The 11,261-nt window shown below is 33.8% G+C and overlaps 1 long non-coding RNA gene across 1 annotated transcript; it reads right to left on the bottom strand.

Moving 5' to 3' along the window:
- Positions 1–9,602: 9,602 nt before the first annotated feature.
- On the bottom strand, positions 9,603–10,979 carry LOC139600454 (uncharacterized). Its single transcript, XR_011682550.1, has 3 exons — positions 10,368–10,979; positions 10,049–10,129; positions 9,603–9,636 (listed from the first exon to the last, which is right to left on the bottom strand). It is a non-coding gene; the product is annotated as an uncharacterized lncRNA (long non-coding RNA).
- Positions 10,980–11,261: the final 282 nt, after the last annotated feature.

Genomic DNA, 11,261 nt, shown 5'->3' with positions numbered 1-11,261 from the left:
GGTTTAGATTAGGTATCAGAAAAAATTCTTTACTGTGACAGTGGTGAGAGATTGCCCAGAGAAGCTGTGGATGCCTCATCTCTGGAAGTGCTCACGGCCAGGCTGGATGAAGCTCTGAGAAACCTGGTCTAGGGGAAGTGTCCCTGCCTATGGCACGGGGGTTGGAATCAGATGATACTTAATGTCCCTTCCAATGCAAATCATTCTATCATTCTGTAATGCCAAATACATTTTTAGAATTAGTTATTTCTCTTTCTGCTAGTTGGACATCTGCTCATTGTAGTCTACATTTTTGGCAGCATTACTCATAATGTATATTGATTTTTGGAAACAGATGTTTTATTTTTGTATATAGTGAAATTTACACACAAAATAATGACTAAGACGTGATCATAAAAACATAAAACTAAAATAAAATGAACTGGATATATTATGGGACATAATATGGGAGAGTGAGTAGTGATGCAGGAATTTTTACACCATTTTAACAAACATTTATCTGTAGAACCCATTTCAGTTACAGGAAATAATAGTCTTCATAATATAAATTAAAAGACTATCTATTTCATCATTACAGCATTTCTTAAAAGTTGCAGGAATATTTGGTAGAATATAGTATATTTCACTTCCTTAAATTGAAATGCCTTGCAACTGGCTTTTTTTTTTTTTTTTTTTTTTTTTTTTTACAGTTTATGATAAAAAAACTCATACAAAAGTAAAAGGTACTTTTACTTTTGTATGAGTTTCTGTGAGGAAGGCAATCAAGCAGAATTAAATGAAAAGAACTCAGTATAGTCTGATGCAACAAAACTGTACTTATGTCCTTTTTGCAATACTGGATGGAATATCTGGTCTGAGAACTCTTAACAGAACAGTATTATAAGACAAATGCATTAGTTAATAAATGAGCACAGTTTTATTGTAGACTATAAGTCCAGCCTTGGCAGCATAGAATGACTTCTATTTAGAGTATCTTCTTGTGAACCAGAACAAATTTATTCCTGTTTTTCCTGTTAAAAATTAAACTAATTTTTTTAAACTTTTTTTGGTACACAGTTCAAATGAGGGGGCAAGTAGTAAGTGATGCAATAATTTGAAGGTTTCTCAAACAATTGATTACAAATAAAGAGAAGGATTTTATGCCATGGGTCACAATAAAAGCTCTTATCGATGAACTTCATGAATAATTTGATGCAAATCAGTTGAAAAAAACTGGTCAGGGTTAGATCAGAATCAGACCCAATACTAGTTATTAACCTACATTGTTAGGAACAATTACTGCCAAGTAATTTTCAGCATTTCCTCCATGAACCTTTGTTTCAAAGCCAAGTTTTAGACAGCTTCAACTGATTTTACATAATTGCTATGTGTGCTTTTTAAGCCTCTGTGTAGTAATTGTGTTCTTCAGCCATGAAAGTCTCACAAGTGAAAACAAGCCTCTTTCCTTCTAATTTTAATGTTCTGAAGAGAATCTAAAAGAAGTCATTGTACAGCTAAAATTAAAAATAGTCAGAGGTATACTTAATGTCTACCTCCTTTTTTGGTATTTAGAAACAATTTTCTGAATGAATATTCCTTAATTTCTTTACATCAGTTTTTTTAATATTCATATTAATTTTATTATATTCATGTTACTATCTTATATTAATTATCAGCATCAACATTAGTACAGTACTTTTGAAAGGCTCATTTTTGTGTGTTTTGGTATAGGATGTATTAGGTTTTGAACTCTCTGCAGTGAAAAAAATACAAATCTTTTTACTCAAGATGAGTTCCTTTTCCATACATCATGGTAGTTAACTGCTAGAATAGAATTTGAAACTTGCAATTAATAGAAGGCATCAAGAGAATGTCTGCTGAAATTGCAACTGAACTGATGTAAAACTAATAAGAAGTCCACGATTATTCATTTTGGTCATTCTGTCCTCCCACTCCCCACTCTAACTTGCTATTTATCATTTATACTAGTATTTCCAGGAAGTTCCTACAGAGCTGGCCATTAACCATGCATCAGATAAATAATCTTGAGGTCAAAATTCCCCTTTATAACACTCGAAATGTAATTGGAACTGCTAAGAAGGAACCATATTTGCAGTAGGAAAGTGACTTATTAGGAATAAAAAGCTTGGCACAGTGACTAATCACACAGCATTTCCAAATTGACTGTGACACTCAAGTACTTTCCTTGTATTGTAATGTCAATGGAGGATTTTGATGGATTTCCAACTCCTCTGTTTCCCAACTTTTTAGTTTAACTTAAACAAACAAACAAATATTATGAAGCAAGACTGGCCTTTGTTTGCAAATTTCAGGGAGGTTTCTGTGGATGCCATCAGAGATTGCTGCTTCTAGCGAAAAGTGAACTTTAACCTGGTTGTAAATCTGCATCTCTGGTCTGGTGAGCTAGGACTCAGGATTCAAAATCCAATACAGAATAAAACTTTTGCAGCACCCTATGAAGAGTCTCTGTTTTCCAGATGATCGAGTCTAGTCTCCTTTTAAGAGAATTAGCAAGATTTTTATTATCTCATGTTCTGTAGTTAAAGCCTTAATTTCAAGTTTAGATGTAGTGAGTTAGCTACATTACCTTGTAATTTGTTATTCCCATTTCTTTCTACTTTGTCATGATTACAGAATCACAGAATCACAGAATCAGCTATTTTGCAAAAGGTCTTTGAGGTGATCAAGCCCAAACTGTGACCCAACACTACCCTGTCAACTAGGCCATGGTTAAACATCTCCAGGGCCAGTGATGCCACCACCTCCCTGGGCAGACCATTTCAATGCCCAACTGCCCTTTCTCTGAAGAACTTCTTCCTAATGTCCAAATGCTTATAATCAAATTCTCATGTGTTTGTTGGTAGAAATATCGTAGAATATTGTGTGTATGCTACTCATTAGTATCACTGGTGAATGAGAATTAACAGTTAGAGCAGTTGACTAGGATTGTTGAAGAGATGATGTGATCAGTCCAGCATCCACTAAATCCTGTCAAGAGCTTTCCTATTGTCTTGCAAATCTTCTGAAGGAGCAGTTTTAAGTCCTGGTAATCATCTAATTAAATAATTGCTTTTAAAAATGAATATGAGTTGTGAGAAATTTGAAGTGTACTAGTAGTTTCTGTAAGATGCCTTGAATGCATCTCAGGATGGAAAATAGGTGATAACATTGTACTACAGGAAATCAGGTTAAAACATACTTTGGGAACTAATCTTTTAGCTTTTCTACAGAAATGTGTTAGCCAGCAGAATTACAAATGCAAACGCAGCAACAGTAAATCTTGGAAGGAACCAAACTTATCATGAAGTCATACCTCTGTATGTTGTGTGTCACATTATTCACTTTTCATCTAAAATTAGAAATGTGTTTTGTGGATGTGCCACCTGTGTGTGTATTTGTTTTTTACAAATACAGATAGATAGAACAAGATTTACTTTTTGGGACTGATTCAATGAATACATTTCACTTCTCTTCTAAGAAGAAAATTAGAAAAAGAAGGGAAATTCCTTCTCAAAGGAGTAAGAATGTTTGAAATGGGAACATTTGTTGTCCAATAAAATGCTTCAGTATTTAAATAACTTATTGTAATTCAGAGGAATAAAAATGCTTGCAAATAATAAATTCTGATTGTTACAGAATTTATAAGAAAACAAGAGTAATATTTGGGGGTTTTTTGGTCCAAGAATTGTGGCATGTCTTTTGCTTGTCTTTCCATAAACACATGAAACCCTACAGTCTCAGAGTGTTTTTCCTCTTTGATGTTTTTAACATGAGGCTAATGCTCTGATCATCTGTGGATGCAACCTTGGTAAGCTATGTAATTGAGAATGTAAGCAAACTTCTTTTTAGATGATTTTTTGTAATGCCACCTGCTGCCAGAGTGTCCCTAGAAAAAGACTCAGGTTCAGACCTTTAAAGTAAATCTCTAAGGGGTTCAATCTCTAAGGGGTTATATTTTTTAAAATTAAGTTAAAATTATTTCTATTTTAATTTAACCGTACAAATTACAAGGCAGTAGAAAAATTTAAAACCTCCTTGTTTCTTTTAATTTGTAAGAAAAACTATGAGAAGTGTGAACATCAAGGTTTCTTATTCCTGAGATAAATAATTATGTTGATAAAATTTTAGTGCATTTTTCAATATGTTGCTGAAGCCTGCCAAATACATATTCTCTGGCATATTGCATTGGTAGTGAGAATTCTAGGGTTTTTGCACAATCATTATACTAAGTATTGAAAAAGTTCTTTGAATTATGCATTTCTGGGATGATAGTTGTATTCTGGGGTTATAATGATAGCAATAAACTGAAATTTACTTGGATGATCAGCACATCATGCTGGAAAAAGCAGAGGCAAAAATAAATCAAGGGCAGGAGACAGTGGTCAAAAACAGAGTTACTATATATTCCTTACAATTTTTTAATGAAAAACAAGCAGCATATAGCTAAAATTATAAATTTGGCTTGAAAAATTAAATTATTACTTGCCTTTCTTTTTTGCTTATCTTGCCAGACTCCACTGACACAGAAGTTTTGCAGACAGTGGCAGACAGTATTTAATCTTTCATAACCAACATAAATTCACTATTGTTTTGCTCTGGATAAACTCCTTTGTTACTTCTTTTTCATTGTCAAGAAAGATTTAAAATTTCATCTCAAAACTAAGTAAAATTCTGATGTTTTCTCAAAACGTCCCCTGAAATTTTGTATTAATTTGGCATAAGCAAGTAGGAAAACTTTTACTTAAACAGAAGGTAAAAACAAGAGAGATTGAAGGGAGAAGCAGCAGAGGAAAAAGAGATTGCCAAACTACATACAAGCTAAAGCTTAGAACACTAATCAATAAAAAGTTTTGATGCAATGAAGATTTAGCTACTGTGGGCTAAGATATTAATTAGAATAAGAGAGAATTGGATGTATCGATCTACTTAAACAACCTGGTTAATGTAAGCAAACTCGTTAGGAAAGATCTCAATAAGAAACGTATGTTTTTGCACCCTGAATATTTTCCCATTCTAGATTAATGTTGGCTAAATCCTCCTTTTGCCACCTTAGTGAGAGCACAAGCACACAATTTACGTTTCCTTGCAGTGGATAAACATCCACACCTCTGTGATGTGCCTTTTGAAGAGAAATGTCCCCAGAGCAATTGTCCAGTTTTTCAACTGCTGGAAGCTAGAGCTTGAGCTGAAGTTCCACTTTTCAGGGCAGAAACCAGTTTTTTTTTTCTGGGCAGAACAACTTTTCTTCCACTGTGCTCTAGTCAATTAATCACAGTAGTTGGGGGCATACCAGGGCACCCAGTCTCTTTTCTAACACTGAAACTTCTCACCTTTTTATTCACCATTCCTTGATAAACCTGCTTTCCCTATGTCTTGTTTTAAATTACTGCAGTACACTAAAAGTGTAAGGGGTTAAGCTGACAACTACACACTAGGTACATTAGAATCTGTTCTATTTTGTTCTTCTCTCACAGAAAACTGCAGTATCAGCTTGTCTATGAATCCTCACACTTTCTTGTCTGTTTTTCACAAGATTAACTTTCTGCTTTTATTCTTTCATCAATAGCAACTCTTTCAGCAAAATCCACATAGCTGATTTATTGTGACAAATCAAATTTAAAAAAAATAATTAAATGTGTACTTGCAATAATTATGTAGTACCAGCTGTCTAATATTTTCCAAGATTCTAAATTCTTAGAAACTCAAACCTCTCCTTTCAAAGTGCCCTTCCTGCACCACACTTCCTTTCAAAGTGCCCTTCACTGCCAAGGACACTTAATGATGGAAAATAATGCTGTCACAATAATGCTGTCTCTGTGAAAAGACAAGAAGATTTCTATTCAGTAGTTTTTCTGAAAACACTACTCAGGAGTGTTCTGAGAAAAACTACAGAATAGCTGTTCACTGAGGAGAAATTACATGAGATTCAAGTGCTGTAGTTTGCAATGAAAAGCAAGAAAAATTTTAAAATTAGAGCATGTTTATCTAGCTAGAAAAGTCATGTAAGTTCATATAAAGTCAAAGAGTACTGTTAAGTTGTCACAGGATGGAAGTAAATTTATCAATACTTTTAGTACTCACAGTTCAGGAATGTTCAGTGCTCAAGGAATTGCATTTCAGTTCACTTAATACAATCACAACTATTTAATCATAGACAGCAGGTTTTGGATGGAAAGACAATCAGTTTAAAATGTTCTGAAAGACAAAGTGGAAAAAGTTGCTTTGACAATATTTTTCTCATAATTTATTTTCCCATTTCTTCTCTTTGTGATAGCATGTAAAGCAAACTAAAATGAACATTTTATTCCATTGGACTTAATAAAGTCTTATAAAGTCTTGTCTTGTTTTAGTGTAGCTACAGTTTTACAACAAAGCATTTGAAAACAAGACAACATCAAATACACTTACTGTTTTTTATGAGGTAGAGAAATAGCTATCTTGCCATGCTACCTCTGTGACAACTGTAAGAGTGCATAAGGGTAAAATTTCAATAAGGCATTTCATATCCATCCCCTTTTTCCCTATCTAATCCCTAATTCCATCATGAACTGATGTACAGAATTAGTTAAATATACACTGAGAACATATTCTGAAGGCTATGTGCTTTTGTACAATATTTCATTGTTCAGTTTATACAAATACCACAAAGAAAATTTCTTAAAATTAGTCATGGCAATTTGTTTTCAAAAAAGCTTTAAAATTTCAAACACACAAAAATGTCATAACTTCACAAATGCATCCAAATAAAAGTTCTCTGATTTCTTTTTTATTTTTTCCCAGACCTGACCACAAAATAAGAAAAGCTGCTTCCTTTGATCTAAAAAGATATTACTTCTGAGGGCTCTAAATTTTATTTACTACTAATTTTGCTTTAATTTTGGAATTGATATTAATACTAATGGAAGTTTAAAAATACAAGCAATTAAATTCATTGACTCAAATTAAGGCTTAAGCAATACACTCGCAACTAAGAAACTATACTAACCTGGGTATCATGTAAAGGCATTTTGTCAAATAGGTTTGTGCTTGTAGCTTTACAGCCAATATGGAGAATTGAGAATGAATATTAATGATAGAAAGTACTTTGCTTGGTGGTGAACATTTGCAGAAGCCTGCAGTCTGTGTAATGCCAGGCAGTAGTTTAAAAAGGAAGTGTTTGTAAAAAGGGATGGTCAGGGTTCAAAAACTAAAAGGATATTTGGGTAGGTAAGGATATGCCTGCTTTAGCCTAACAATTTCAGTTATCTATCTCCATGATTAAAATATAAAAACATTCAAATATCTTTGGATAAAGGATGAAAAATATTTTTGTATAGTTTTTTATGCTACTATATGGAGATGCAAACATTTCTGTATACAGTAAGCTGTATTCACGATCAACTAATCTTTTTCCAGCATTCCTATTAACAGATTAAGGCTTATTAATCATCAAAATTTCCTACCGAACCTCTGGCTTTTGAGGAAATTAACAATCCAATTAATATTCCGCATGTACCTGTGCACAAGATGATTCCAGTTCATCATAGTTAGCATTTTTCTATATAACCTAAATATCCTTCAAATTCTTTGAGTTCACAAATTCTATTGCTACAGCTCAAACATTATAAGGTTCTATTTTTCTGGATTTCTTTTTTGTTCAGCTAGCAATACCTGCTTTTATATACTTTTTACTAATTTGTCTAAACATATAAGCAATGAATTTTAAAATAGTACTTAGTCTGAGTTTTAATTCTGAGGTGTATTTAAGCACTATATCAAATCCAAAAAGGTCATTGTTCCAAGTGTCAAAATACCACTGTATCCTACAAGTGTATGTATCTCTGTGAATCTACCTCTATATGTCTCAAGAGTAAGTCTAAATCAACTGCAATGCAAGCATAAGAATTAGAAGCACAAGATAAGCTATCATCATGCCTAACTGATTTAGAGAAGTTTTTAGCATCGAAGTTGTTGATCCACTAGGAGCAGTGTCTCTTAAAGCATAATTTATGAAACAATTGGCTTTATGTTTTTGTCTGGTTAGACAACCACATGTATGAGTCACTATTTGCTACTAATACCTACAGGACACAGACACCTCTGCATCACCTCTGCATTTTAGAAGTTATTTTTTGCTTGGTTCTGCAGCTGTTTATTATCTTACCCTGCATTCTGAAGCTTTCACAAAGTGTCATACTGAGCGTGGCTCAAGCTGAGCTTGCTGTGGAAGCTGTGTCTGAGCTGGACTTCAGGGGCAGCAGTGAATTGAGAGCACTGGGGACTGTAGATTCTGCTTTGTGTTATGTAACAATCTTCCAGTCATTCCTCTCAGCTTGTCACAAATGCCTGCCCTGGTTTATCAAATACTAAAATGCAAACTTACACCAAAGCACTATCTTTCTCCTACTCTTGCCATACCAGTTTATATGTTGATGGAAGACAGGGGTTTTATGTGCATTGTACAGAAAATCGTGCTGTTTTAGGCATGGAACAATTTCAGGGGCTAGCCTAGTGGTTTGACATGAGGAAAGCTACAAGATATGATAAAAAACATAGTTCTAATCTGAGCATGTGAAGGGATCTTTACTCTTGAAGAATCTTTACTCTTGAAGAAATACTAGTATGTTTACTATATGTGTGATAAAGTGGAAATTATTTCCTCCCTTTCTAAAAGTTTTTACTTTCTGGACACCTTTTTGATAGATTTTAGATTAACTTAGTTTTATTAATCTCCCCTCATATTTTTCTTTCTGACTAATAAATGGATTTATATGAGTTCATAAAGTTTTATGGCTTCTGTGTAGCATTGGAAGTGATATAGTTTCAGATGTCAAAACTTCATAAAGTTATTCATGTAATCACTACACAAATTATTAATGTCATTGAGTGTTGAGATTTTTAAAGTCCTGAATTTCCAATAAAGTCCATGTTTATACATTTTTCTTATGCATTGTAATCTAAAATGTATAGAGAAAGATTGCATAAATTAAATAGTCTTAATTGCCTGTATTGAAATGGAGGTGTTAATACAAATTATTTTAATTCCATGGGTAAAATAAAGAACAATTTTTCATCTGTGGTGAAAAGTAGACCCACAACAATCACTACATTTTTTGCATTACTTTAGAAAGAAAAGATCAAACGGAGGAACAGTATAAAGGCCAAATATATCTCCTTGCTGGAGTTAATGCAGTTTGCACGTAACTATACCAATAGCTGGGATAATAAATAAACAAACAGTATATTAGTAATAAATTGTAAAAAAGTCCTAAATTTCTTGCAACTTGCAACTTCTTGCATCTAAACTTGCAACTTCTTGCATCTCTGTGTGGAGATGTTTGATCTCATGCTATCTGTATCCAGCCAGAAACTTCTTGCCCCCCTACCTCCCAGTAAAACCTCCAAGGATGTCTTTTTGAGGGGATATTAACTTCTCCAGTGCTGTAGCACTCTGTTATGTTCTGATAATCAAGCTTATACTTTGTCATTCATTAAGCATTCCTTTTGTGTCTCATTAGTCTGATGCCTTCTCTGTCATAAAGAGATGTTTCTGGCAGAAAGGAAATTATTTTTTCTGAACACAGACAAAGACATTTTGATGGCAGTACTTACAATGTCTCTGGTTCCTTTTTTCCAATAGATTTTTCATTCTATAGCCTGGATATCAGATTTCAAAAAAGATCATTGAAAGTTGTGTAACTTTAAAGCTTTATTGCATTAGCATTGCTAATTAATGGGTAAATTATTGACAAAATTACTGCCACACAACTTCATATGCATGCAGGCACATATGTACCAAATTAGAAATTTAATCTAACAATTATTATAAATGTGGCTGTCTGTAGTTCATGAATCTTGCACAACAATCTTTGAAGAGAAAAACTTTACATAATTATGCATTTAAGTATACATATATAAACAGCCTCATAAACACTCAAAAGCACTCACATTTATGTTTAATGCAGGCATAAATTTTTGTAGTAGTTGCACAGCTAAACCTGGCTTTCCTAAGCATGCATTTCATCCAAAGAGCACCATATGTAGTCAGTCAAAAAATGTAAGGCCTTACCTTCAGAATCAGGGCTTGATTTCTTAGACGTGTTATAATTCACTTCCACAGCACACTCTGCCCTAAGGTCTGTGATCAGCACTACAGGAAAAATACCAGGCATGACCTTTATATATACACAATTCACTAATAGAAACAAGTGAATACTTAGATTCTTGTTTCAATTCGACATTTATCAAATGATATTACTGTTAGAAAGAGATCCTTCAAGCAAACAATCTGCATTGAATTGGGAGTGATCTTGATGATACACTTTGGAGAAAAATGGACCTTATTGTACAACACAGCAGATGAAAATACCCACAGCCATTGCACGTACCACTCATTCTGTTAACCATGTAATATAAATTGTCATTTTGACATGTAGACTATTTCTCTTCCTCTATCACCTCCATGTCAATCCAATTCACTCATTCTTGCCAATGATGAAATGGAAAAAAAAAAAGAAAAAAAGAAAAGGAAACAGGGAAAGATTGTTGTCTCAGATCTGCAACTGCGGAACATTTTAAAGCCAGTTAGGTTAACCATTGGGAAGATGTTAGTCTAGATAAGAGAATCCCCACTGGTTTTCTGTCTCCTTTAGACAATGAAATCACGTAGTTGTGTCTGTGCCTCTGTTTTGGATTGTTCTGTTTTAACACATAACAGATTGAGGGCTGCCTACTATTCCTAATTAACTCAAACTAATGAGAGAGTGGGTGGAGGGAGTGCCAAAAAAAGAAAAGAGATCATGTGTTGGAAGAGATTGAATTACAACTTAAAAGGGATGGAGAAAGGAAAAGAAAAAGGAAGAAGGTGGAGGAGATGCAAATACCATTAAGGCTGAAAAGTAGGGGAGAAGAATCACCTGAGAACAGATTTGCCTTCTATTTCTAACAAGAGGCAAAGAATATCCTGTAAAAACAGGACAAAGAAAACAAAAAACAAAGAAACATAAGCAATACAGTATTGCACTAATGTTAGATTATTGCTTCTTTTTAGAAACTACTGCTGACCTGGTTCTTTTCTATCTCTCTCCTATTACCAGTGAGTTAGTTGTTTGGCTGGATAGCACAGCCCCTAATTAAACCAGTTTCAAGATAAAGCAAATAAAAGAAAATTTTCAGGTGTGCAGATACTGTGTGAAATGTCATGTTTAGAAGGGTACCTTTTTTCCCCAGGCCCATAAGAAGACTCTGGCCAAAGCTCCCACGTTTCTGTGTCTGAGGTCTCC

Source organism: Agelaius tricolor, unplaced genomic scaffold (assembly GCF_023055355.1).
Source record: "Agelaius tricolor isolate 1412-34295 unplaced genomic scaffold, bAgeTri1.0.p SCAF_27, whole genome shotgun sequence".
Classification (NCBI taxonomy): Eukaryota; Metazoa; Chordata; class Aves; order Passeriformes; family Icteridae; genus Agelaius; species Agelaius tricolor.
This window is presented reverse-complemented; position numbering and strand designations above follow the sequence as displayed.